Below are 23,995 nucleotides of genomic sequence, written 5' to 3'. Positions count from 1 at the left end.
CCATCTTCTAGAATTTGCAAAATCAATGCAAACTGTTGTCGAGTCAGTTAGATCAATTGATTCTCAATTAGATCAATTTCATAGACGGCGTCAAGATTTGCGTAATTTTTATGCTGATGGATTAACTTATAGGCAGATCAGTGATCTTAGAATAACCAAAGCTCATTTATGTCCATATTTTACTAACCCAAAAACAAAAGAACCAATGCAACCTACCCAGAAAAGAATTTCTATTAGGTGGTGTGATCATCCAGAAATGGCTAGACAATTTTGGGATAGATGGTGGATGGTTTTTGATCATCCACCACATCGTAATTATGAGGTCCCTTTATATTTTTTGAATAAATTATACTGTGAGTTTGTATTGCACAAAAAACCAAATTATTTTGATATTAAGTCATTCCAGGGTGTTGGTGGTGGAATGCCACAACATAGATTAGGGGCACACACTAATAATCCCCTACCAGATCCACCCATGGTTCCACCTGTTGCTCCATCGATTCCTGTAGATGTGCAAAATACATCATTCATTTCAACATTAGATGCTTTGACTTCCCTCACAAGTAACCTGAGTGAGCAAGCTTCACACATGGCATACGCTCCTCGATCGATACCACATATGTGTACGAGCTGTCATCAAATGTGTGTAGGTCCTACTGTGTATCCAGGATCCACCTCAGTTGTAGCTGAGCATGATGGAACAGATGATACTATGATGACATCATATATGGATTTTCGTTGCTCTGATGATCATCTTGAGCAGGTATAGATATATATACATGTACATGTCAATATAAAAATTAAGAGCATGTCATTTTTTTATACAATCTAATACTTCATTAAATAAATTTGGATTATGTAGATAAGGACTACAACAAATGTTCGAGTCAATATTGCATCTACTCCTACACAGCTTGACACACCTTTTGGGGTATAGTATCAATTTCTATCTAGACATTGTACTAGTTTTTTAAGTTAATATGTTATCATCGTATACTATATAAATTTTCATGTTGATACATTGAATGCTTCTTTCTCCAGGTTTCAAGTCATAAGGGACTCTCTACATCACATTGAGAAGAGCATGTGACAACTGTGACACCATCTATTGTATGTATCTTAGAATTCATAAATTAAATATGTTCTTACAATATTGTAACTTAACTTAAAATTATTTAATACACATATATATGTTCAATAAATATGATTTCATTAAATGCATGTTTGTAGGTGGACACTACTATTAGGATAGGTTATCCTCATCATTTTTATCAGAGCCAAATTGAATGTCCATTGACATCCTTTGAGGTCTTAATATGTAATACTTAATTTGACCTTATTTTGACTCTTAATTTGGCATTTAATTGGACACTTTGAATTTGACCTTGTGCAGGACTTAGCTAGCACTACATTTGGTGTTGATTTCAATGTACATACACATCAAGGTGCACAAGATACTGCTAGAGGAGATGAGCAACCTTATGTACGATATTTTATTATATAATTATTTAATTAAATTATAAATGTTCATTTTTATTTAAAAAAGAAATAAACACATGTGTATGTGTTCATGTTCATTATATCATGTTTCTTATCTTGTATATAGGATGTCACAACTCTTGAGCATATAGGACATGTAGAACAAGTTACTAGAGCTGATGTGCACACACATACGGTAAGTTTGTAACTTAATTTATGAATTCCATCTGTATTTGATAAATGATTATCTTTTAATAGTTAATCAAGTATTTTAATAATATTTTGTTTCCTTGTACAGCATGAGACGGGTCGATCTGGTCCACGTCCCGGGGAGAAGAGACGACAAGATGTTATTGATGATAACACTTAGATTTTACTATTTATTTGGCTCTGATAGGATGTACATGTACTATTTTATATGGTATGTACTTTTTTATGGACTTTACACATATACTTATTTTTTAACATTGTATATGTTGTCTTGGATGTGCAGATACATAATATTTATGGATAGTTGCATAATAGGATTAGATCATATATATATTTTGGACTACATATATATATATTCACATTAGATATTATGTGGATTTCATCATGTTACCATCCAGATATATATGGATTAGATATTATATGGATTATGTGGACTTGAAATTTTATTTATGGAACTTGTGCTTAAATAACTTTATATGGATTACGTGGACTTGAAATTTTATTTATGAAATTTTATTTAAATAACTTGTGATTAGATAAAATAAAGGTGTACATCATGAACTAACAATGATGATAAGACAAAAGTATCAAAACATATCTTATAATTATAACACATTTTAAACTAAATTAAAAAGTATTAATCATCATAGATACACAAAATATATAATCAAATATATAATTATCATTACAATAATAATGATGATAAGAGAAAAGTATCAAAACATAGGTTTAAATATATAATTACCATTTCAATAAGAATGATGATAAGAGCAAAGTGTAAGGGAAAAAGTAGGTGGTATGGTGGGGTCCAACAAGTAGAACTAGTGTGCTATGTATGAAATTAAATTTGCCCCAGGGTTAGTGCAAGATCAAGGGGGGCCAAAAAGTGGCGATGTGAAAAAAATAGCCTTCTTCACTCACCTAAAAACGCGAAAAATCCGTTTTGACTTTTTGCTTGGTCTCGGTGTCAGTACACCTTGGCTTGGTAATTACCTATGCAAATCGGATATCCGATTTTTATTTGTAATTTTAATTTAAAAAATATATTATATATTACATATTATATAATATATTAATATATTATATTATATATATTATATAATATTATATTAATATATTATATTATATATATTATATAATATTATATTATAATATAATAATATATTATATAATATGTATTATATAATATATTATTATATTATATTATATTATATTATAATAATATATTATATAATACATATTATATTATATAATACGTATTATATTATATATATTATATTATATTATATATATTATATTATATTATATATATTATATAATATATAATATAATATAATATTATATAATACAATATTATATTATATATTATATAATATATTATTATATTATATTATAATATAATAATACATTATATAATACGTATTATATAATAAAATATATTACTATATTATATATATTTTATTATATAATACGTATTATATAATATATTATTATATTATATTATATATATTATAATATATAATATATATTATAATATATAATATAATATAATATTATATATTATATAATACGTATTATATAATATATAATATTATATTATATGTTAATATATAATTATATTTTATAATATAATACAATACGTATTATATAATATAATAATATATAATATAATATATTATTATATTATCTAATATATTATTATGTTATATATGTTATTTTAAAATAATTTAAGTATAAAAATTGGATATCCGATAAAATCCGATTTTATCAGATATCCGATTTTCTAAGACAAATATATTTCAACAGTGACAGCCCGTGAGTCATTTTTAACTCGTGGGTTGCGCGATTTTATCAAAATTCGATATCCAGTGCACCCGATATCCGGTGTTTTGACAAAAAATTGCTAAAAAATAGATTGAAAGGTAAGAATTTTATCGTTTTCAATCATTTTCATTCATTTTTTGTATTTTTTGTTAATGTTTATTTGATTTTTCATTGAAAATATGGTTTTTTTTCATGAAAACTAGGTTTTTTAAAATCAAATACCTAATTGTTTAAATTTGTTAACTAAATTTAATTGTTTACATTCAATTAGGTTAAAAATGGGGGATAACAATGAAAACACTAACCAACCACAACTACAACAACCAAACCCTCATTTGCCAAACCCCCCTCAATTCAGGATTTGATTGCACAAAATTTGAATGAATTGAGGGGGATTGCACAAGTATATCATAGGATCCCTTGTCTAAACCCAATGTTTGATCCTCTCACATTGATCATGAAGAGTATGGAAACCATGACTGAGGAGCACAATGTCACCCTTTTGTGGCAAGATTCTAGGAGGGAAAAATATGTAGATGGCTTGTCGTATAAGGATATCAAGGATCTTGAGATATCCAAAGCCGATATCACCTCATTGTTTGTCAATCCCCACACTGGTCAACCCGTAGATCCCAAAAAAATAAAACTTTCTATTAAATGGTGCACAAATGATGGGATTGTGAAAAACTTTTGGGATCATTGGTGGATGGTTTTCAACAAACCACCCAACAACAATCTTGATATCCCCTTCTATTTCATAAAAAAATTGTATGTTGAGTTTATTTTATGCAAACATGTTACCTACTTTGACATTCAACCTTTTCAGGGTGTAGGTTTAAGTATGCCCCAAAATAGACCTAGGGTAGTCAAAGTAGTCCAGGGCCCATATGTCCCCCTCCTCCTGTTGATCCCCCACCTGCAGTGCAGCATCCTGATATCATTTGTGAGGTGGCTTCACGGACCATATCAGCTATTCACTCTTTGAGTAGCCTTTTGGTTTCTCAGGCTGGGTCAGTAGCTCAGCCTACTCTTGATGGTAGTGGTGCATCCGGTGGCATTGACATGTCATTCTCGGCTCCACACGTATGCGTGCCCCATAGTTGTGTCATGTGTGGGCACATATGCTTGGATCCAGTTGGACAGCCCGTTGATCCTCTTATGGACAGTGCAGATTATGAGTTGCATGAGATGCATGATGCACCAGATATTATTACACAGACTGGAGGATACCTTGGGGAGTCCTCACATGCTAGAGGCGAGGAGGCACCATCATAATACATTGATGATGTAGTGGTAAGATTTGTATTTTCACAGTTCATGTTATATTTTAATAAAATATTTATAATCTAGATAATATTAAGTACTAATTTTTATTTACATGGTCTATTTAATAGTTGATGACCGAGGAGGAGTTGAGACAAATTTAGGAGGGCACCTTGTCGGCCATTTCATTTGGCCTTGATAGCTTGACGGTACATATATTATTGCACCTAGTCATTTGTATTTTATTGTACATACATGCTCATCATTTATATTGGTGTTAATTAGATTATGTAGTAACTTGCATGTATATCTTACTTTACTCTTGTAGGCACAAGCAGCATGAGTGCGAGGCAGTGTGATTTAGGATCTGGTAGTGCAGTTGGAGACAAGGGAAAGGTCAAAATTGTCAAACTTTGACGGGCCCTAACTCAAAATATGTGGCACCTGCAAATGATCCATTTGAACCTATGGGCCCATGAGAGGGTTCCCTACAAAAGCCTATCTCGGTTTTTCAAGTTTCCCTACAGTTTTATTAGGGCAACAATTTTTCAATTAGCAAAAAAATCGTCAGTCTCACTCAATCAAATGTTGTCGCGTGGCCAATTTCTTGTTATGCTCATCGGGATGACAAACCGCCAGCTCCAACATGTCCAGTTAAGCATTATTACCCTATGCATGCTCCTATTTTTCCCCCCTACTCGATCGAACGCTTGGGGTCACACCCGACCAGCGTCGTCCCTTGAGCGCTCTAAGTGCTCAAAATTGTCAAACTTTGACAGGCCCTAACTCAGAATCTGTGGCACCTGCAAATGATCTGTTTGAACCTACGGGGCTATGAGAGGGGTCCCTACAAAAGCCTATCTCAGTTTTTCAAGTTACCCTACGGTTTTATTAGGACAGCAATTTTTTGGTTGGCAAAAAAATCGTCAGTCTCACTCAATCGAATGTTGTCACGTGGCCAATTTCTCATTCTTCTCATCATGATGATGAACCTTCAGCTCTGACATGTCCAGTTAGGCATTATTACCCTATGCATGCTCCTATTTTTCCCCCCCACTCGATCGAATGCTCGGGGTCATACCCTATCGACATTGTCCCTTGAGCGCCCTAAGTGCTAAAACTATATATAAACAAGCATTACACTGTAGACACACAATGATCATCAATATTTCCATGTATTGTATACACATAATTACCATTACACTTGCATGTGACATCCATGAAGGGATATGCAAACATGATTTTTTTTGTTCATTATCAATACAACTACACCAATGTACTCATGTACAGATACATGGACATTATCATCAATATAGCTAAACCAATTTTCTCATGGACATTGTATATCATCATAACAATGTTACATCAATTCACATCCATATACAAATACAACATCCCACTTCATCTGCATTAGACATCCTCATGTCCTAAGAGAAAAGCTTATGTATAGCAATGTCTGCATATAAATGAAGACCAAAATAAGTAACCTTTTTATGCGGAATGAATGTGCTACAAGAAACAAATTATAACACTTAATAAAAATTAGTTTGGCAAATTATAAATAGATCGTTTGAAACATTTTTAAGACGCACAAGATTGTATAATTACGAAACTTACCAGTTTCTCTGCAAAGTATACAAGCATAACTTTGAAGAAAGACACATGTTGATTAAAGCCCTTCTCACTGCATTTCTCTACATGGTTGAAGATGATAGTAGATATGGTCATTTCTAAATAGCAATACATTCACTTGACTTAATGTTTATGCATAAAATTTTATCTCATTAATGCACAAAGGAATATGTACCATCACCAAGAGAGGGTCTTGTCAACGGCGAATGATCTAGCATGAACCTGTATTTTTAAGAATTGTTAGTCTACACATAAAATGCATGGATGAACATAAAGGCTTCATGATAATCACTTCAACTGAAATGCATGATAATAAATGAAAAGGTTGGCTTATATACCACAAAAATACATCCCTTTGAATTATATCAACAAAACCCACTATGTTGACACAAAAAACATAATGTGATACTATTGTATATCATCAAAAAAGACCTACATGAGCATAAAGGTTTTGTGATAATTATATCATCAGAAATTGTCAAATAGTGTTCTCTAATAACAAAAATTGTAAAGCTCATCAAATGCATGATAATAAGTCGTGTTGCAAAAATACATCGCTTTCGATTATATCAAGTGTACCCGCTATGTGCATGCAAAAACCGCGTTGCCAAAAAAAACGTTCATCAATATACCTACATTTTCAACACATCCTTAATATACATGTAACAAATTTTATCATTAAGGTTTAATGATCATTGTTCGAAATGAAATGCATGATTAAAAAAAAGGCACCATTAAAGACCTACTACTCAAATGTGCCTGAAGGGTCATCTCTTTGCTTAAGAGTATCCAATATTGCTTCATGATCAGTAGTAGTCACTGTCCATAGCTCTTTGGTCTTCGGTTTTTCTTGATGCTTCAAAAACTTGACATTTGTAGCTATAATAAGGTGTGAATACATTATAATGGTTTTGTGTCTCTCATGGTCTTCAAATGCAGGTATGCCATTCTTTCTAATCATGTATGTTCACAACCAAGTTCCCACAACAACAACTGAACCTGTAGGATATGTGAACCCGTCATCATTTGTCACTAGTTCTGTTAGCTTTTGTTTTCCCTGCACACATCGTGCCAACCAATATTCTGATCTCTCTTCATTCCCTTGCGGTGCAACAACTGCAAAAACATGTCCTGGCTGTACAAGATCTGATAGGTGATCATACTCAAGTGAACTTTCCATGTCATCGTTTGACAAGGATATTATTTGAGATAAAGTAGTTAGATAGTGGGGAACCCACGTATCAGCCCACTCACTTGACTTGCATTGATCCCAATCACACCGAACACAACTCTAACAAAAACAAGCCAACGCTCGTGTCCAAATGGTCCATGTACTTGCATCTTTGAAGAATCTTTAATTGTTTGACAATCCAATCAATCTCCCAATGTTCCCTCCTCAACCAACCAAAACAATTTGCTCACTGTTGAATCAAGAGTACCTCCATGTGACAATGCTAAACTACACCAATCAACAATAGAATGTGCATCAGAGAAATTTGCACCTGAAATCCTCAATTGCTCCTTAACTAGATCTCTCTTCAAACATGCACCTGCTCCATCATGCTCTCCCTTCCCATGCCTTGCCTCAAAAAAACACCAAATATGAGGTATACGCCTCTCTACATGCATTCTACTCAACCAATAAAACATACGGGCATTCTTGAATTGACCTATACAGTTATCTAACCATATTATATGTCGGTCAATTGCAGTATTATTCTCATGCAAGAACTCAAAAAAATTCTCGAAAGAATGTTGCACATACTTAGAGGAGTGTGATCTATCATCACTCATATAATAATGATACTCCTCGATTATCTTCTTGTCCCCTTCTGTACTATCAGGAGCATGTCTATATGTAATGTGAACAAAAATAGCAATATGGACTGAATTGTAGTACTGAGACTGTACCTCATTCTATGGTTGCAATGTATAGTTCTCTGCAAAATCAACCATCGATACAATAGTGCCAATTGGGAAAGATTTCTTACACATCCTAAACTAGTGAAGCCATTTTTCTCCTCCAATACCATTGTGCTCAAGACCTTTTTCAATCTATTTTCCAATAACTTTGATATGATTTTATAAATAGAATTACACAATGAGATGGGCCTGAAAACTGCCATAGAATCACACACATCCTTCTTCAAAATTTGCATAGTCACTGTATTATTAAGGTCTCGGACAAATCTCTTGCCTTTTCTGAAATCCTTTGTTAATTAATGAGCATCCTTGGCAATGAAATGCCAGTATTTGTTTAATAAAATCTTGTAAGAATTCCATCGAGTCCTAGAGCCTTGTTAGGGGGCAACTGAAATGTAGAGACTTTGACTTCCTTTAGAGTGAAAGGATCTCCTAACATTCGATTGTCTGCACTTGTGATCAATTTGGGGATTGCCTCCAAAAAGAATCCCGAGAATTACTATTGAGCTAGAAGGGACAACAAAGGATGGACCAGACATACTCAACCACCTCCCTTCTTATACATATTCCTCTCCCTCACACCAATCACTGCTGCTTAATTTGATTCTGTCTACTCTATTATTCATTCTCCTTGACTTGATAGAGGCATGAAAAAATTTAGTATTCAAATCACGAGCCAATAGTTCTTGCTTTGTCCTTCTAATAAGCTTCCTCACGAGCCAATAGTTCTGAATTTTTTTTGTTTAAAGTCTTCTCCTTATTGAAATCTTCTAAGAATATCCCATTCTTAATGATTTTATCACAGATATCACTAAGCTTTGTCTCTACACTACTCTTTTCTTCAAATATATTCTTGAAACACTCTCTATTCCATACCTTAAGCTTGTTCTTGATAAAGTTCAACCTTCACATTAAAGAATAGCTAATCGGACCTCTAAATTTACTGTGTTCCTTCTACCATGATTCCAACAAATCTAAAAGAGAATTATCTCTCCACCACATAGATTGAAACTTAAAATATCATTTACTTGGCTTCTCTCCAAATTCGACATGCAGAAGCACTAGAAAGTGATCCAAGATAGATATTGGAAGAACGGTGGAGGAGAAGGAGAAGTTATCTTCCATCCAAGGGGCACTGAAAAAAAATCTATCCAATCTCTCTACTATGTTAGTAAAACCTTTTCTTTTGTTTGTCCATTTAAAGGCTACATTGATGGGAATAACATCCACAAGTCTATTGAGTTCTACAAATTTTTTGGAATCAATCATGACCCTGCTGTATTTTAAAATACTACCACTCTTTTCCCCTAGATTGAGAATCACATTGAAATCCTCCCCAACAATGATTCTACACCTTCCTATTCCTACCATAAGAACACTCAAATTCTTCCAAAGAGTCGCCTTTGTTAGAGTAAAAGGTTTTATTTACTTGATGAATTCTACATCTTTTCTAGTTTTGCACACTTGCATTTCACTTTGGATCTTCTTATATGAGCTATGTTGTACACACACTATCATAAAGTGCCACACTTCTTTGTCCTTCTTCTTTTGATGAGACATATGATGCAATACTTCTATATTGTAGATTAGGAACTCAATATCAGACCTTTGACTTGTCTCCTCTATTGAGCATGTCAGTATGTTTGTGTAACCGATGGTTCCCATACCTAGTCTGCGTGCCTGATCTTTATCATTTGTAGTGAGTGATTCATCATCATCGACATTGGTACCTGGTTTTGTCACACTTTGACATTTTTGGTGCAGCATTAGTTCTCATTCTTCATATGGAGGAACATTTATAGGAGATTCTACATTTTTGGAGGGCTTCATGGTCTTCCTTCATCTCCTTTTGGAGAGGAGTTTTGTTCCCACTGGGTTTTTTTCTTTTCTCCACTTTACAAAGATTTGCATGTTGAGATTGGGTATCTCATCAGGCCTTGTTGCTAGGACCCAAATTTGCATGTAGTTGCCTTTGTTGCACGTAGCTACATTCATGCACTTAGCTTTTTAGCTTCTCCCTAAATTCATCTTAAGGGGGGTGTTAGAGTAAAAGGTTTTATTTAGTTAATTAATTTAATCATATTCATTAATTAATGAAGTCACCTTTTTTTTCACTTAAGTTAAATTTAGGAAGCTTTTTAGGCATTTAATATGCATGCATCTCTTAGGTATATTAATAATTATTTTTTAGGGTTTATATCTTTAGAATTAGATTTCTTTAGAAGGATGAAATATCCTTCATTGTAAATCAGACAATAATCAAAAAGGAATACAAGCAATAAAATTAATATTATTGTTATTGTCTTCAATTATTTTATTGTTCAATTCTCTCTTTATGTGTGACAAGTATTATTGCAGAAGATAATTGGGCTTGTAGGATTCGCATTTCATGAATTCTAACAACCTTTTCCTTAGTTTTAGTGGGCCCATAAACATTCAAAATATGGAACCTTAATCCAGACATCTAATGTGTGCTAGTCTCTACCACTGATAGATGGTACATATTAGCATTCCATAACATGCCTAACCCCTCGAATGTCGTATTGCTTCTTCAATCACCCCCTCCCATCTCCTAAAATATTTGACAAACAATTGCCCTAATTCTTGAATTAATTTGGTTTCTTGAAGGAGCATGATATCTACCCCTTTCCTAACTAAGAAGTGATTTATCAAGCACCTCTTGGTATGGGCCGATAGACCCCTGGCATTCTATTTCAAGATCTTCATCTCTTGCCAAGGGAGTCTTTGGATCCCTTGGTGTTCTTCAAAGATTAGACACACTAAGAAATTATTTCTTTGTAGCCTCGTCCTCCCTTTTTTGTCTGTTCGTCTTCCTTCCTCTTCTCTTCTTACCTATTCCTATCTGTTTTGCTACAATTTGACTCAAACACCTCATTTCAATATTGTTTAAGATATCTTCTCCTGACCAATCCCCTTCTGTAAACCAATTATCCTCTAAATTTTCACCAGCCATGTTCATATCTCCCTGAATTTCCTCTATTTGATTACCATCTTTAAATCCCAGCCTATTTCCTTCCTTCTCCTCCTTAGATGTTGTTCATGCCTTACCGAACTCCTCATGTGTAACTTTGAGATTGAATTCCACCGAGTATATCCAATTTTGGATTATTTTTCCGAGGAGATTCCACTTCCTTCCTGATTGGTTCATCCATTTTAGTATGTACAAGTCTAATAGAACATTCTCCTCCTTGTGCCTGATCCTTAGACTGCATTTTTTCTTCCCTTTTCATGTAACTGCCGTAACTACTTTATGGAGATTATTGGGCAAAGGGTTTCTTTTCTTGGGCATCCACTTGACATCCTTATACCTCCCCCTCCAACAGTTAGATTCTCTATGATCTCTACTCCTACAATTCTGACAATAGAAATTCTTTTCCACTTCCACTTTTTGGATCCAATGTTTGTTCAAAGCACATAACTAAATATCCTTAGGGACGGTTCTTACTTTTGCAATTTTCATGTTTGCATAAATGTACAAATCCCCATTTTCCAAATCTAAATCTATTTCGATCAAGGTACCCAAAGATCTTCCTATCTTCTCTAAGCACTCTTCTAACCAATATTCGATGGGTAAGTTATAGAGGCAAATCCATATTTGAGTATCGTAAGGATTACATACCAAAGGGTCAAAGTTTTGAGACCATTTCTGCATATATAGAGGGTCTCCCTTCATCGATCATAACCCTCCTCTCAAAATTCTACCCCTCTCCTCTTCGACAACAAAGATTGTGATGAAGAATTTTTTTGGCATAAAGTTTAAGATGCACTCAGATTACCAAACTTCCTTGACCCAACTATTGATAGAACCCCTATCTTTTCTAACCTCGATAAATCTACAAATAATGACATGGTTCTGCATTAATTCCCTGTCAGTGATAATTTCTTCTAAGAGGTCGATAGTCCTTAGTCCCTTGTGCCATATTGAACAACATTCCTTCTTATTCTCTACTTGTTTCGTTGCGAACACCCCATTGTCCTCCCCTATTTTCTCGCTCTGCAACATCCTCTCTCTTTTGTTAGGCACACTAGGGTATTATCTTTCACATTTTTCTTGTTTACTTTCAAGCAACTTTAAAATACGTATTTTATCAAAGAGTGAAAAATGTAAATGTTGAAAATTAACTTCTTTATTCTTATCATTTGTCTTGTTTAAATTAATTAAATAATTTTTAGGTAAATTAATAATTAATTATTCTCTTTCTTCTAACATTGATTAAATAGATTTAATTTTTTTAGTTAATCTATCAATTTAATAATTTTAATTATCTAATTAATGTATCCTCTATCCTTTATCTTCAAGTTTATTATAATTAAAATTTTATCTAAACTATAGAATAATAATGAAACAAATAAAAGTTGAGAAAGAAGCATTCAATAATCATGATTTATACCTTAATAATTAAAAATTTATTTTGAGTTGAACCATATTATCTCAATTTATTCTATAATCATTTCAATGAGAACTTCAAAGAAATATTTATAAACCTTATTTTTCTTTGATTATATGTTGTAGACAATTATATTTTTCTTCTACTATAAATTTAAATTTAATGATAGAAAAGAACAAAGAAAATACTCAAAAGCTAATATAGATAATACCATTAAAATTCACAAACTAAACTATTTATAATATTAAAACTATAAAATATAAATGAAATAATAAAAAAATTAAAAACAACATCAGTAAAAAGCCTTTTAGATATAGTGTTTGAGAAGAATTATATAAGCTTATTTGAGCATATGCATGGGTGTTAGAATCATGGAAGGGGTGGGTGAGAATCTCTATGTTGAAAAATTGATCAACAACAAAAGTTCAAGGGAGGCGACAAGATCTCGATCTGACATAAATCTGATGGATTGTTTGTGTATTGAATCGCTTAACAAGTTTTTGTGATTGACAGTTCCATCTTTTGAATTTGGCATTAAGGTTGATCTTTAATGTTTTTTGATGCTAGCGCCACAGCATTGAAAATACTAATATATTTGCCAGTCAGAGAGCAATATGAGAAGCGACAATCTTACTGTAGACAAAACTAATTTGATTCTCTCTTTCCATAGCATGCATAGATTTGTAGAGAAGGGTCTTCATTTGAATGCAAGACTGGAAAGGTTATTGAGGAAGATTGATGCCACGTTGGTACTGCTGAGTGTCCTGTGCATGGGATATGGGTTCAACATCTCACAGATCCTAGTTTTGTCAGATGAAGACAACAACTAAAAGAATGTGTATCAAAGAACACCTACCAAATGAGATCTAAATCTTCAAGTGCAAATAATCAGGAAAGAATAATTGTTGGATTGCGAGGAAGATTAATAAATAAAGAGATAATCAGGCTATAGAGTTTTGAAGTTCTATCTGTGATGAAGAGATTGAAATTTAGGAGGAATATGGAGGGGATTTTAGTTGAGATTCTGAGATTTCACATTTCCATTTTATAAAACAAGTATTTGCCTGTAGAAGTACAACAATCTATGAGGAAGCAATGCTGACCATAGGGGTTCTTGCTTATGCTACTGGTGCTGAATTTTCTAAGTACATGCCAGAGTTCTATAAGTCATGATTTGCAGACGGTCTTTTGAGATAAAGGAAGGACAGACCAAGAAGCATAAGAGATTGCATTCAAGGTAGAAACAACTTGATGCTTGTAGTCATAGGACTGAGTTGATGTCTGGAAGCATTTCTCGAAGGTGAAGAACCCATACAGCTTGTCCTTGCGATCTAGTTCTTCGAAGAGTAGGTCAAAAGGTTGATATCAGATTCAGAGGGAGTCTAACATTTCATCAAAAGAAACCTTGGACAAGGAGGTGATAAGGTTGATATCAGTTTAAGAGGGAAACACACCATCATATGCTTAATGTATTCTTCTATGTGAGAGAGAAGTTTGAGTTGCAAGCCCTTGTTAATTCATTCTTCTCTATGAAGGAGAAGTTTGAGGTGCAATCCCTTGTTGATGCATTCTTCTCTGTGAGGGAGAAGTTTGAGGTGAAAGCCCTTGTTCCACCCTTTGGGAGTAGCCATTGTGGATGTCATGTTGAGAGACTCCATGACTTAGCAGTTGTGTTTGTTCACCCTTTGGGAGTAGCCATGGTGAACATCATGATGAGATGACGACATCACGTTGAGTGACTCTGTGATGGGCACTTGTATTCATATGCATTTCCATACATGGGAGTAGCCATGATGGATTTCATCATGTTGACTACCATGATGAATCATGTTCCACCCTCTGGGAGTAGCCATGGTGGATGTAATTTCATGATTATATTTTTAACAAGGATTGCTCCCTAGCTAAGAGGGAGTGTTGATGTTGTAGCTATGGGAGTCTCCTATCTCCTTAGCAATCTACAAATATTAAATTAATTATACTAAGGGTGCCAACTTTGTGAAAGTCGGCCACCCTTGTGAAGAAACATATGGTGTCATTGAGGGCTGACACTTTGGGAAAGGGTGCCTCCCTCATATATATAGAAGGTGCAAACTAATTCTCTTATCCATCCATTTTTTATTAAAGAACGATTCATACAAAGGGAAGATCGAATAGTAGAGAAGTTTGAATATAAAGATGAGAAGATAAATTTATGTGAAGAGTAGTTTATATATTATCTACACAAATTGCTCTTGTGAAGAAGGCCAATCAGATTTGTTCTTGTGCGATTTGCTTCAAGTAGTAAAGAAATAGATATTGGACCTGTATCTTGCCCTTTTGTACAACATTATTGCTAGACATATTTGATATATAAAGAAGACATTTATTGTTGGGTTTTTCTTCCTCGAGTAGGAGGGTTTTCCTAGAGTATCTTGGTGTGATCATTATTCATTGTGTTGATTTTTCTAATTGCTATTAATCTGATCATAAACACAATAGAGATTCCGCTTCCTTCTTGATTGGTCCATCCATTTATGTATGTACAAGTCTAATAGAACATTCTCCTCCTCGTGCCTGATCCTCAGCCTACATTTTTTCTTTCCCTTTCTCTATAACTACCGTAACTACTTCATGACAATACTTAAAAAATAATTTCTTTTCTTTGGCGTGCACTTGACATCCTTATGCCTCCCCCTCCAACAGTTAGTTTCTCTATGATCTCTACTCCTGCAATTCAGACAATAGAATTTCTTCTCTTCCACTTCCACTTTTTGGATCCAATGTTTGTTCAGAGAACATAACTGAATCTCCTTAGGGACGGTTCTTACTTTTGCAATCTTCATCCTTGCAAAAATATACAAATTCCCATTTTCCAAATCTGAATCAATTTCGATCAAGGTACCCAAAGATCTTCCTATCTTCTCCAAGCACTCTTCTGACCAGTATTATTCGATGGGTAAGTTATAGAGGCAAATCTATATTGGAGTATCGTAAGGATTACGTACCAAAGGATCAAAGTTTTGAGACCATTTCTGCATATAGCAAGGATCTCCCTTCATCAACCATAGCCCTCCTCTCAAATATCCATCCCTCCTCTTCGACAACAAAGATTGCGAGGAAGAATTTTTTTGGCATAAATTTTAAGATGCACTCAGATTTCCACACTTCCTTGACCCAATTGTTGATAGACCCCCTATCTTTCTCACCTTGATAAAAATCTACAAATAATGACATGGTTCCGCATTAATTCCCTTTCAATGATAATTTCTTCCGAGAGGTCGATAGTCCTTAGTCCCTTGTGCCATATTGGACAACATTCCTTCTTATTCTCTGCTTGTTTCACCGCGGACACCCTATCGTCCTCCCATGTTTCCTCGCTCTGCAACATGCTCTCTCTTTTGTTAGGCACACTAGGGCATTATCTTTCACATTTTTCTTGTTTACTTTGAAGCAACTCTAAAATACGTATTTTATCAAAGAGTGAAAAATGTAAACGTTGAAAATTAACTTCTTTACTCTTATCATTTCTGTTGTTTAAATTAATTAAATAATTTTTAGATAAATTAATAATTAATTGTTCTCTTTTTTCTAACATTGATTAAATAATTTTAATTTTTTAGTTAATCTATTCATTTTATAATTTTAATTATTTAATTAATGTATCCTCTATCCTTTGTCTTCTAGTTTATTATACTTAAAATTTTATTTAAACTATAGAATAATAATGAACCAAATAAAAGTTGAGAAAGAGGCATTCAATGATCATGATTTATACCATAATAATTGAAATTTTATTTTGAGTTGAACGTTCTATTATCTCAATTTATTCTATAATCATTTCAATGAGAACTTCAAAGAAATATTTATAAACATTATGTTTCACTGATTAATTGTTGTAGACAATTATATTTTTCTTCTACTATAAATTTAAATTTAATGATAAAAAAGAACAACATAAAATACATAAAAGTTAATATAGATAATACCATTGAAATTCACAAACAAACTAAACTATTTACAAATTTAAAACAGCAAAATATAAATGAAATAATAAAAAAATTGAAAAACAACATCAGCGCTGTATAACTTTATCCCATTCTATGACTTGCAAAGATTGAAATGCTGCTTTTATGATTTTGGCCACCTAATGCTCACAAAATTGGCAAGTTTCCACTTTCAATCAGGAAAATAGGCTTTTCTTTGCAGCTTCCCCGGTCAAATTTCTATCGTAATTCTTGTGTGAAGCAAATGAAAGAAGCAACCGAGACGAAGGCTACACGGGCAGAGAAGGTTACATGGGCATCTTCTCCATTGCTACTGTTGGAGAGATTTCATCAGGTTGTTTCTTTAAGTATCGTTTTTATTATTATATTGTATTATATGGCAGATGTTTCAATTTTATTTTTTTTTGGCTAAGAAAAATCTCATTACGGAATCCCATTTTATCTGTTCATCTGGACGATTGCATTGCCAATGTTGGTTGCACTGAGTTTCATCGGGATTGACGAGGAGAGACTCCAAAACCATGAATAGGTCATGTTCAATCAAGGGATTCTGAATTGGATTCATAAGAATCACTGTTGGCAATGCAAAATGTAAGACCAAGTGAATAAAGGTCGCCTGTTTTAAATGTATTGCTTTCATTCTAGGGATGTAAGGAAGGAGTTTTTGATAACCTTAATTTGCCTTCTGTTAGGGTTTCGGATGATACAATCGAAATTAGTCATATGATTGTATAAAAATAATAAAATGAAAAATATAGAGGGTATATGGTTGTATCATTGCACCAGGGTCTGCCAACACTGTGCCCTAACCCCATTGTAACATGTTTCAAGTCAAATTAGAGTTAAGGTTTTAACATATGTTAGGATCAAATTTGCATTGTTTAGATTCGTCTTTTGTAGCATGTTTCTTTTTCTTCTATAAGAATTTAGTTTGAACATTTTTTTAGAGTTTCTATAGATGGCATTTTTATAGATGGCATTTTTGTATGAGTGAATTAATTTGTCTTGTTATTAATTCAAATACTTTATGTTTTCAATATAATTAAAATCTTGTATATCATTGAATTTATATAACTTTTTTTTTGTTTTGCAACATGTTTCCATTTTGTTTTGGTAATTCTTCGTATCCTGTGTGCTTACAGTAACAATTTTGGTTTCATTTATTCGACTTCTTTTGCCTGCAGCGGTGAGGTCAAGGATAGCGAGAAAAGAATACTTGATATTGAAATAGAGAAATAAAGCTGCCAGTACCATTCAGAAGGAAATAAGGAGTCGAATTGCTAGAAAAAATTATGCTACAACTTTAGAAAAGTCTAATATTAATTCAGGCAAAGTTTCTGGGCATTTTGATAGTGTACAGGATAAAGAATATGATGAAAGGATGTCTGCAGTTAGCCAGGTGATGGAGGATTTTGAACAAGGAAAATATATATTTAATGATAATGCCAACATATTGCTGGAGGTTAAGTTACATCAGACAGATGCAGATGTTAATCGCAATGAAAAACTTCATAAAGTGAACAGTAGATTTAAAATATTTCAAAAAGCCTTAAAAGATCGATTTTGTGAGAGCAAAAACAACAGTGCAAAAACTAGGACAAAATATTCATGCAAAGTCTCTCGCCATTCAGATAGTTGAGCGAATAAGGAATAAGATGCAGGGAGGTCTGCAATTAGCAATTAACACATTTTCCAACAGACTTCGTATGGAATGTTGTTGTGGCTCTTCCATATTCACAGAATTGTTGTAAACGGAGACAATTGTTACATATTATTCTTGTTTCATGATATTATGATTTTCCTGATAAGTATATTTTGAATATTTGGATTCCTTCTTATTTCGACATATTTTTTATGCATATAAGAAATTGATTTATTGTCAATATTTTTTTGATGTCTAATACTTATAGACAAACTTCACAATTTTGTTGGTGTTCAAGTTATAATATTATCATAGATTGTATTCATTGTCATAAGAGCCTCATCAATGGCTATTAAGTTGATTAAGATAAAATGATAAATTGAACATTATTTAGTATTGGGAATGTCTAATCACCTTCATGGAATGGAATACAATATCCCTATTCTATTCACACATTGACCTTTCAACAAATCTGGATTCCAATGTCCAAACATCGTAGAATCCACAAGTGTTTATCTTATCCATCATAACGATATTTAAAGTTAGTGGTATTGAAATTTTATGAGAATGATCCTTCAAGCATATCAACTAAGCATATTATCAGTCACTTATTGATCTTAGCACTTTTGCATGATAGAGTTCATTCCTATTGGCAGTCCATTTTATTGAAATATTTTATGTTTGTGTGTTTGCCTTGAGTAGCATTTTCGTGCGATAGTTTGGTCACAGTTTTAAGATGGCCATCAGTTTAATTCAACATGTGGGGGAGAAATCCATATAAATTAGCTGCAATGGACAAATTCAGGTCATGGCTTAGACAGCTTGTAAATAGTAAAGAAATGGTTATAATATTTCACCCATTCACATGGACTTTGATAAAGCAACTGGGAAGATCCTGGCTTCTTCATTACTGGGGTTTCCTAAGATGATGAATCTGCTAGAACAATGCAAGGATATAGCAGAGGTCAAGGAAGTGAAAAAGGGATGCCATTTGGCTTTCCCCGTGAAAAATAATAAACGAAACCCTTTGAAAAAAAACCAAACACTAACCCTAAACCTATGAAAGTAAAATCTGAAAATTCATCATGTGGACTAAATCCTTATCTCGATTTGCAAACTTCAAATCCAAAACCTGAAGCAGAATTAGAAAAAGTAAAACAATCAGTGCCAAAAGCCTCAGTAGGAGATTTTTATGCCTTCTTATTGCATATGATGAGCATGGGTGAATTCTCACAGGGTTTTCTCATGTCCAAACTTCCTAAAATGTTTGAATCACTTTCTGAAAAGTGTCTTAATACACAACACCTAGGATACAGGAAGCTAACCAGCTTTGTTGAACTGTATAGTATCAGTGGACAAGACAGGAGGTGGACCCGTAGGTTTTGTTAGGGAAATAAATCCCAATTTCAACTTCAGTAGAACAAGTGAAGAATTCTGTGTCAACATGGTAATCATGTTGCCAAGTAGGAAGTAAAGCTAGAGGTGAACTGCTCTTCTACTACTGGAAGTGATCAGTCACCAGATAATATGACTTGGAAGGACAATATCTCTCTAGAGAATTTGTCTTGCCAGAACTCTGAGTTGGCCATTACTGAAAGTGAATGGCCATCAACGGGTTTAAACACATTTCCATTAATGGGTTCTCAAGAGTCTAACAAGTCAGATTCGTCTAGCACTCCTCAAGGATCACAGGTTAGTGAATGGGATGACCAATTCTCTAATACGGTTAGTGGCCTATCTGTAAGTGCCAATTCTCACCAGCCTTAAGGATCTGCACAAATCAAACAATCCCTCTCAAGTTTACAGAGTGAGGGAAATATTCCTACTAGGAATGCTGCTCGTGCTGAAGCCTTGCAAAACATGAGAGAAAATAAAAGAACTTGCAAGGAAGTTACTGGAGTCAGTGAAACTGCTAATTCTCAATCTATGCTTCATGTAGCACGTCTTTTGGCAGAGAGCTTACGAATTTTATTTCTTCAAAATCAGAGCCAACATTTATGGAATTGAAAGTGAGTGGTAATATTCTTGTTAGTCCTTTGCAAAGCCTGCTGCCATAAGAGAGTATTGTTAGCACAAAAAGTTTGCAGGACACAAGATTGGACTACAAGCAACCCGGGAAAAATGCAAAGTGTGTGGTAAATGAAGAGACAAATGTTCATTTCATTGTTTCACCAGCAGAAGCAATTATGCAAGTTGCTGGAAGGGCTAAGTTTCATATGCTCAGCCCACAAGAATACCGTAATGCCACTTAACTGCTAAAGTGTTTGAACATTTCTGATTTTGCAGGGCAGAAATCCATTTATAATTTCTCCATGTGGAAAAAGAGCCAGTGAAATGAGATTACGGGTATAAATGGACTTCAGATTAGAGTGCCATAGTAAATTACCTGTCATTATGGCTGAATGTATTAGATATTTTTGAGCTATCCCATTGCAAATGTAGACCTTTGGTGTTCTTTTTCACCATTGCTCTAGGTTAGCGTTGGCATGCTCTGCATCTGAAGAATGTGTCAAAGCTCTGCAAATGTTAAGGGAACACACAATTTTGCCATCAATTATGCATTTGAACAAACTTCCATTTGTAACCTAATCCCCAACTATCCCTTTGTATTCTGCACCAGCACCTGCATCATGACAAACTGTTCTTATCGACCTGCAGACTTCGGCAATCCCCACAGCACTACAAATCCTGTTTTGCCAGCCTTCTCTTCAGAAACGGTGTGTTCTCTTGATTTTGACACTCCTGCAAGCCTCCTGCAAAGCCAATGACAGGTAGACAAAACGAGACAAAACACTTCGCACAGAAATTTCTCGTAAAAATGTGGAAGTTCTAATCACCCTTTAAGCAAGAGTTCCATGGAAGGAACTAATAATATTCCTGTATAAATGAACGATTCATGTATAAATGAATGTTCTGAATAATCCCATAATTTTACTATATTCTATCACGAATGACTGACTATAATATGATTGGATAAGTGTGTTTTAGTGAAACTATGCACTATAATTTTTAAACTTTAGGTGCAATATAACGATAATTAATTATTATTCTTAACAATATGTAATAAAAAATCACATTATGTTTTAAGATTTGTAACTTGACAATAGTAATATTATTTTATTAGAACTTAATATTTCTTGTGCATTACTAAACTAGTATGGGATTCCAGATCAAATAGGATGATGCACAGTTGTGTAAAGCTTTTTGAGCCCTTTTTCAAGATCAAAGACTAAGATTGTCAAAATAGGATAATGTGACCTATTAATGTTTCATTATTAATGTGTTGTTATTTGATAATAATTGACATTAAATTTACGAGCATGACATTTGGTATCAAAGTTTCAAGTTGGAATATTGGAGACTTTTGGAGTCATTTGAGTTTTATGTGAGTGGTGGTGTCATGGGAATCACGAGCTATAATAGTTAGGATGATTGTGAAATTAATTTCAATGAATAAATGTGTGTAAAATTTATAGTATGTTGAACTTAGTTAGATTTCACTTGAGAGGATGAAAATCAATCTTATTGAATAATAAAAGTGTATTTTTAATCATTAGATTAATGATATGGGTTGTGACCTAATGTTACATAAATCAAATAAAAAATTGAGAAATGTGGCGAGGAGAATAAAATGTGACCTAGTTAAGTGAAACATAACATAGTTAAGGAATGTTAATTATACACAATCATTGTCTTAACCTTTCATAACTTTGAACCTTATGAAGAGGTAAAAATTAAATTATTAAATGAAGGTAGGTTGTAAAAATGATATTTTTGATTAATTTAGGTGGGCTTGAGTTCAATACTATTAATAATATTATGATTAATAAATTGTAAACCACTAGAAACCCTTGTTCCACACTTCATGTAATGTGATCATTTTACTCCATCCTTAAGGATTCTTTTTAAAAATGAGAGGATCACCTTTAAAATATTTGTTCATTGACCTCTTTACAAGTACATGTCTCCCTAAATTAGTTTTAAGATAGAAAAACTTGTGTTGTTCATATAAACATTAAATGCTAGACATTATTAGGCCTCTCTATTAGTGTGAAATCATTCCTGTGGCGAGTTATGTTGCCTATGGCATCTCTTATAAAATTTATTTTAAAAATAGGGAAGGCACCATCTTGGCAAACGTAGGGTACATGGCACATATTCTTTTGATGGAGAACAAGTCATTCGACTTGTATGAATTGCTAAAAGAGTTGGAAAATATTAAGATGACAAAAGTGAAGAATTATGCTTTTTGGTTTGGGTCATTGCTTGTGAGTTTGGTTATGTACTCTTTGGAATCCCTTCTAGCAAAAGATAATATTATATGGGAGTCTGGTGTTCCAATTGCAAGATAGATATTTAGCTATTTTAATACTTTGGCTAACAAAGAGGAAGTTTCCAATGTCTATTTCAAATCATTTGTGGACATGTGGAGTGTTGGCTCGGTTTCTGTATCTTTCTCTTCCTATTCTGTAGTTTCATCTTCTAGAAAGAAGAAAAGGAAATGATTTGTTCCTATTAGTATTTCAAAGAAAAAGGGAAGCAAGGTAGAATATGTGGTAATTGATGATCCAAAATCCCTTGTAGGTAAAAGAAATTTGGAAGTTGCATAGCAAGAAGCTAGAGATTCATATGATGAGTCTAATTTGCTAAAATTGGTTGACAACATGGATGGAATCAAGAGGACTGGTGTGAAATGGATGACTTCAGTCGAGTTAGACATAATTGAGAGCATTCTAATGAAGCATTTGATTAGGAACAACATGAGCCCTGAAGATATTAGTAATCTGCTTCCAGAATCTTTGAATGAGGTTTTGAGAGAAAGAATGTCTGAGTAGTTAGTTAAGGAAAAAGGTCTAGAAATGCAAAATCTTCTGAATGCATTTATTAATGCACAAAAGAACTTATCAACATGTATTGAGAAATTGAGAGACTGTATTTGTAGTGCTAACAAAGTCTACAAGTATCGCATCTCTTGGCCGACAGATGCAGTGAAGCTCAAAAGTAATCTATTGATGCTAATAAAAATGAACTGACAAATCTAGGCAAGTCTTTTCATTTTCTGAGTGATAAGGATGGTGAGTAGAGGAAAAGAGTTAATTCTCTTCAAGTTAAGCTCTTATTGTTGTAAAGGCAAAAAGAAGACTTTGTGAGCATGTTTTGGAAAGTTAAGGAGATTGTTGAAGCTAAGCTAGAGCATGTTTCAACATTGCTTGAGAATGCAATCGAGTATCAGCAGAATCCATCTGCTCTAGATAATTTTTCATATTCAGTCAATCTATTAGTTGAGTGTAGAAGTCCTTTAGTATGTATCAAACTGGCTACACATTCTTGGGAAGTTCTTTTGGATCTAAAAGAAAAATACAATTTTATATTTTTGAATAAGAGCAACTGAAAGTTTTGTTGTGATATTTAAGTTTTGACATTTTTGGGTGTATATATCTGTGTTGGCATTTTTAGATTGTTAGCATTTTGCATATAGATTGCATTAATGATATGTTGTCATTGATTTCAATTGAACCGATGAATGGTATTCATGATATTGCTGATGTTATTGTTGTTATTGCTATTGTCTTGTAACCGGTATGATAAAATTTAAGGAAGATGTTGTAAACCGGTATATGGTAGTTTGT

This window comes from Cryptomeria japonica, chromosome 10 (genome assembly GCF_030272615.1).
Source record: "Cryptomeria japonica chromosome 10, Sugi_1.0, whole genome shotgun sequence".
Taxonomy (NCBI): Eukaryota; Viridiplantae; Streptophyta; class Pinopsida; order Cupressales; family Cupressaceae; genus Cryptomeria; species Cryptomeria japonica.
This window is presented reverse-complemented; position numbering follows the sequence as displayed.